The 6,380-nt window shown below is 51.1% G+C and overlaps 1 pseudogene; it reads left to right on the forward strand.

The window, feature by feature from the left end:
• The window catches only part of LOC112070137 (voltage-gated delayed rectifier potassium channel KCNH8-like), a 193,479-nt pseudogene that overhangs the window by 165,508 nt on the left and 21,591 nt on the right, over positions 1 to 6,380 (forward strand).

Here is a 6,380-nt window from a genome sequence, read left to right on the forward strand (position 1 = left end):
AGAGAGAGAGAGAGAGAGAGAGAGAGAGAGAGGAGAAGAGAGAGAGAGAGAGAGAGAGAGAGTGGTAGAAAGAGGTGAGCCGTAATCAGACACAGAGAGAGAAGGAGAAGCTATAATAAAGGAAATCAGAGGAAAGAGTGCAGAGTCAGTGTGTGTGTGCAACTCTCAGACTGCAGATCAGAGTCAGACTGGAACCTCATCTCCTCACCCCTCCGCAGTAGTTGTCAGCATAGAGAGAGAGAGAGAGAGAGAGAGAGGCAGTGAGATTGGCACATCTCTATTTTGGCAGGGGTATGCTATTGAAATGCTGTGAGCAGTGTACCTCCTTTAGGTATGACTGACAGCTATTTTCCGGCTCAGGGGTAACAGATAACTTCCTGATCTCTGAGCTTGGTACATTAGATTATTGTGCATCTAATATCTATATATATGTGCAGTACATTTGGAAAGTAGTCAGACCCCTTGACTTTTTACACATTTTGCTACGTTACAGCCTCATTCTAAAATTGATTAAATCGTTTTACCCCCTCATCAATCTACACACAACACCCCATAATGACGAAGCAAAAAGAGGTTTTTGTTAAATGTATTAAAAATAAAAAACTTAAATATCATATTTATGTAAGTATTCAGACCCTTTACTCAGTACTTTGTTGAAGCACCTTTGGCAGCGATTACAGCCTCAAGTCTTCTTGGGTATGATGCTACAAACTTGGCACGCCTGTATTTGGGGAGTTTCTCCCATTATTCTCTGCAGATCCTCTGAAGCTCTGTCAGGTTGGATGGGGAGCGTCATTGCACAGCTATTTTCAGGTCCAGGCTCTGGCTGGGCTACTCAAGGACATTCAGAGACTTGTATCGAAGCCACTCCTGCGTTGTCTTGGCTGTGTGCTTAAGGTCGCTGTCCTGTTAGAAGGTGAACCTTCGCCCCAGTCTGAGGTCCTGAGCGTTCTGGAGCAGGTTTTCATCAAGGATCTCTCTGTACTTTTCTCCATTCATCTTTCTCTCGATCCTGACTAGTCTCCCAGTCCCTGCCGCTGAAAAACATCCCCACAGCATGATGCTGCCACCACCATGCTTCACTGTAGGGATGGTGCCAGGTTTCCTCCAGACGTGACGCTTGGCATTCAGGCCAAAGAGTTCAATCTTGGTTTCATCAGACCAGAGAATCTTGTTTCTCATGGTCTGAGAGTCTTTAGGTGCCTTTTTTCAAACTCCAAGTGGGCTGTCATGTGACTTTTACTGAGGAGTGGCTTCCGTCTGGCCACTCTACCTTAAAGGCCTGATTGGTGGAGTGCTGCAGAGTAGAAGAGTCTTGGTGGTTCCAAATGTCTTCATTTTAAGAATGATGGAGGCCACTGTGTTGTTGGGGAGCGTCAATGCTGCAAAAATATTTTGGTACCCTTCCTCAGATCTGTGCCTCGACACAATCCTGTCTCGGAGCTCTACGGACAATTCCTTCGACTTCATGGCTTGCTTTTTACTCTGACATATGCTGTCAACTGTGGGACTTTATATAGACAGGTGTGTGCCTTTCCAAATCATGTCCAATCAATTGAATTTACCACAGGTGGACTCCAGTCAAGTTGTAGAAACATCTCAAGGATGATCAATGTAAGCAGAATGCACCTGAGCGCCATATGAAGCAAAGGGTCTGTTTTTTTTATAAATCTGTTTTTGCTTTGTCATTATGGGGTATTATGTGTAGATTAATGAGGGGAAAAATGTGTTTATCCCATTCCCCTTTTTCATTTTTGGAAAAAGGAAAGGGGTCTGAATACTTTTTGAATGCACTGTATATGAAACTGTTTTCTGTTTCTATCGTTATGTATTAATATAATACTGATTCTTCTTAAATTGAACACACACTCAAACACAGATACACACAACACACACCACACACACAACACACACACACACACACCACACACACACACACCACACACACACACACCACACACACCACACACACACACACACACACACACACACACACACACACCACACACACACACACACACACACACCACATTAACCAGTCCTTGTCCCTCTGCCTCCAGCCCTGATGCATGCGGTGGTGTTTGGTAACGTGACAGCCATCATTCAGAGGATGTACTCTCGGCGCTCCCTCTACCACACCCGTACCAAGGACCTGAAGGACTTCATCCGGGTCCACCGCCTGCCCAAGGCCCTGGAGCAACGCATGCTGGAGTGCTTCCAGACCACCTGGTCTGTCAACAACGGCATCGACGTCAGTGAGGTGGGTTAGAACAACAGAAGGCTAAGACCTTCTGACGTCTATGCTCTCACTGTCTCTCTCTGTCACTCACGCTTGCTCTCACTGTCCTCTCTGTCACTCACGCTTGTCTCACTGTCTCTCTCTGTCTCTCACGCCTTGCTCACTGTCTCTCTCTGTCTCTCACGCTGCTCTCACTGTCTTCCCTGTCACTCAGCCTTGCTCTCACTGTCTCTCTCTGTCACTCACGCCTTGCTCTCACTGTCTTTCCCTGTCACTCACGCCTTGCTCTCACTGTCTCTCTCTGTCACTCACGACTTGCTCTCACTGTCACTCACGCCTTGTCTCTGTTCTCGCTCTCACTCCGCTTGCTCTCACTGTCTCTCTCTGTCACTCACGCCTAGCTTCACTGTCTCGCTCTGTCACTACGCTTGCTCTCACTGTCTCTTCTGTCACTCACGCCTGCTCTCACTGTCTCTCTCTGTCCTCACGCCTTGCTCTCACTGTCTCTCTCTGTCTCTCACGCCTGCTCTCACTGTCTCTCTCTGTCTCTCACGCCTTGCTCTCACTGTCTTTCCTGTCCACTCACACCTTGCTTCACTGTCTCTCTCTGTCACTCACGCTTGCTCTCACTGTTTCCCCTGTCACTCACGCCTTGCTCTCACTGTCTCTCTCTGTCACTCACGACTTCTCTCACTGTCCTCACGCCTTGCTCTCACTGTTCTCGCTCTCACTCACGCCTTGCTCTCACTGTCTCTCTCTGTCACTACGCTGTCTCATGTCTCCCTGTCACTCACGCCTTGCTCTCACTGTCTCTCTCTGTACTCACGCCTTGCTCTCACTGTCTCACACGTCTCACTCACATCTATGCTCTCACTGTCTCTCTCTGTCACTCACACCCTGCCATTCACGCCTTGCTCTCACTGTCTCGCTCTATCACTCACGCCTTGCTCTCACTGTCTCTCTCTGTCACTCACGCCTTGCTCTACTGTCTCTCTCAGTCACTCACGCCTTGCTCTCACTGTCTCGCTCTGTCACTCACGCTTGCTCTCACTGTCTCGCTCCGTCATTACAACCTGCTCTCACTGTCTCTCTCTGTCACTCACGCATTGCTCTACTGTCTCTCTCTGTCACTCACGCCTTGCTCTCACTGTCTCGCTCTGTCACTCACGCCTTGCTCTCACTGTCTCTCTCTGTCACTCACGCCTTGCTCTCACTGTCTCTCTCTGTCACTCACGCCTTGCTCTCACTGCTCTCTCTGTCACTCACGCCTTGCTCTCACTGTCTCACACGTCTCACTCACGTCTATGCTCTCACTGTCTCTCTTGTCACTCACACCCTGCCATTCACGCCTTGCTCTCACTGTCTCCGCTCTGTCACTCACGCCTTGCTCTCACTGTCTCTCTGTCACTCACGCCTTGCTCTCACTGTCTCTCTCTGCACTCATGCCTTGCTCTCACTGTCTCGCTCTGTCACTCACGCCTTGCTCTCACTGTCTCGCTCCGTCACTCACACCTGCTCTCACTGTCTCTCTCTGTCACTCACGCCTTGCTCTCACTGTCTCGCTCTGTCACTCACGCCTTGCTCTCACTGTCTCTCTCTGTCACTCACGCCTTGCTCTCACTGTCTCTCTCACTCACGTCTATGCTCTCACTGTCTCTCGCTCTCACTCACGCCTTGCTCTCACTGTCTCTCTCGGTCACTCACACCTTGCTCTCACTGTCTCGCTCTGTCACTCACGCTTGCTCTCACTGTCTCTCTCTGTCACGCACACCTTGCTCTCACTGTCTCTCTCTCTCACTCACATCTATGCTCTCACTGCTCTCTTCTCTCACTCACGCCTTGCTCTCACTGTCTCGCTCTGTCACTCACGACCTGCTCTCACTGTCTCTCTCTTTTACTCACGCCTTGCTCTCACTGTCTCGCTCTGTCACTCACGCCTTGCTCTCACTGTCTCTCCTTGTCACTCACGCCTTGCTCTCACTGTCTCTCTCTGTCACTCATGCCTTGCTCTCACTGTCTGCCTCTGTCACTCACGCCTTGCTCTCACTGTCTCTCTGTCACTCACGCTTGCTCTCACTGTCTCGCTCTGTCACTCACGCCTTGCTTTCACTGTCTCGCTCTGTCACTCACGCCTTGCTCTCACTGTCTCTCTCTGTCACTCACACCTTGCTCTCACTGTCTCGCTCTCACTCACGCCTTGCTCTCACTGTCTCTCTCTGTCCTCACACCTTGCTCTCACTGTCTCGCTCTGTCACTCACGCCTTGCTCTCACTGTCTCTCTCTGTCACTCACACCTTGCTCTCACTGTCTCTCTCTGTCACTCACATCTATGCTCTCACTGTCTCTCTCTCTCACTCACGCCTTGCTCTCACTGTCTCGCTCTGTCACTCACGACCTGCTCTCACTGTCTCTCTCTGTCACTCACATCTATGCCTCTCACTGTCTCTCTCTGTCACTCACGCATTGCTCTCACTGTCTCTCTCTGTCACTCACGCCTTGCTCTCACTGTCTCGCTCTGTCACTCACGCCTTGCTCTCACTGTCTCTCTCTGTCACTCATTCCTTGCTTCTCACTGTCTCTCTCGTCACTCACGCCTTGCTCTCACTGTCTTCTCTGTCACTCAGCCTTGCCTCACTGTCTCACGTCTCACTCACGTCTATGCTCTCATGTCTCTCTCTGTCACTCACACCTGCCATTCACGCCTTCTCTCACTGTCTCGCTCTGTCACTCACGCCTTGCTCTCACTGTCTCTCTGTCACTCACGCCTGCTCTCACTGTCTCTCTCTGTCACTCATGCTTGCTCTCACTGTCTCGCTCTGTCACTCACGCCTTGCCTCACTGTCTCGCTCCGTCACTCACAACCTGCTCTCACTGTCTCTCTCTGTCACTCACGCCTTGCTCTCACTGCTCTCTCTGTCACTCACGCCTTGCTCTCACTGTCTCGCTCTGTCACTCACGCCTTGCTCTCACTGTCTCTCTCTGTCACTCACGCCTTGCTCCACTGTCTCTCTCACTCAGTTATGCTCTCACTGTCTCTCGCTCTCACTCACGCCTTGCTCTCACTGTCTCTCTCGTCACTCACACCTTGCTCTCACTGTCTCGCTCTGTCACTCACGCCTTGCTCTCACTGTCTCTCTCTGTCACGCACACCTTGCTCTCACTGTCTCTCTCTCTCACTCACATCTATGCTCTCACTGTCTCTCTCTCTCACTCACGCCTTGCTCTCACTGTCTCGCTCTGTCACTCACGACCTGCTCTCACTGTCTCTCTCTTTTACTCACGCCTTGCTCTCACTGTCTCGCTCTGTCACTCACGCCTTGCTCTCACTGTCTCTCCTTGTCACTCACGCCTTGCTCTCACTGTCTCTCTCTGTCACTCATGCCTTGCTCTCACCTGTCTCGCTCTGTCACTCACGCCTTGCTCTCACTGTCTCTCTGTCATCACGCCTTGCTCTCACTGTCTCGCTCTGTCACTCACGCCTTGCTTTCACTGTCTCGCTCTGTCACTCACGCCTTGCTCTCACTGTCTCTCTCTGTCACTCACCCCTTGCTCTCACTGTCTCGCTCTCACTCACGCCTTGCTCTCACTGTCTCTCTCTGTCACTCACACCTTGCTCTCACTGTCTCGCTCTGTCACTCACGCCTTGCTCTCACTGTCTCTCTCTGTCACTCACACCTTGCTCTCACTGTCTCTCTCTGTCACTCACATCTATGCTCTCACTGTCTCTCTCTCTCACTCACGCCTTGCTCTCACTGTCTCGCTCTGTCACTCACGACCTGCTCTCACTGTCTCTCTCTGTCACTCACATCTATGCTCTCACTGTCTCTCTCTCTCACTCACGCCTTGCTCTCACTGTCTCGCTCTGTCACTCATGCCTTGCTCTCACTGTCTCGCTCTGTCACTCACGCCTTGCTCTCACTGTCTCTCTGTCACTCACGCCTTGCTCTCACTGTCTCGCTCTGTCACTCACGCCTTGCTTCACTCTCTCTCTCTGTCACTCACTGTCTCGCTCTGACTGTCTCTCATGCCCTCCGCTCTCCCTGTCTCTCTCTCCTCTTTCTCTCTCTCTCTCTTCTCTCTCTCTCTCTCCCTTCTCTCTCTCTCTCTTCTCGTCTCTCTCTCTCTTCCTCTTGCGCCCTCG

The sequence above is a fragment of the Salvelinus sp. IW2-2015 genome, unplaced genomic scaffold, assembly GCF_002910315.2.
Source record: "Salvelinus sp. IW2-2015 unplaced genomic scaffold, ASM291031v2 Un_scaffold1233, whole genome shotgun sequence".
In the NCBI taxonomy this organism is placed as follows: Eukaryota; Metazoa; Chordata; class Actinopteri; order Salmoniformes; family Salmonidae; genus Salvelinus; species Salvelinus sp. IW2-2015.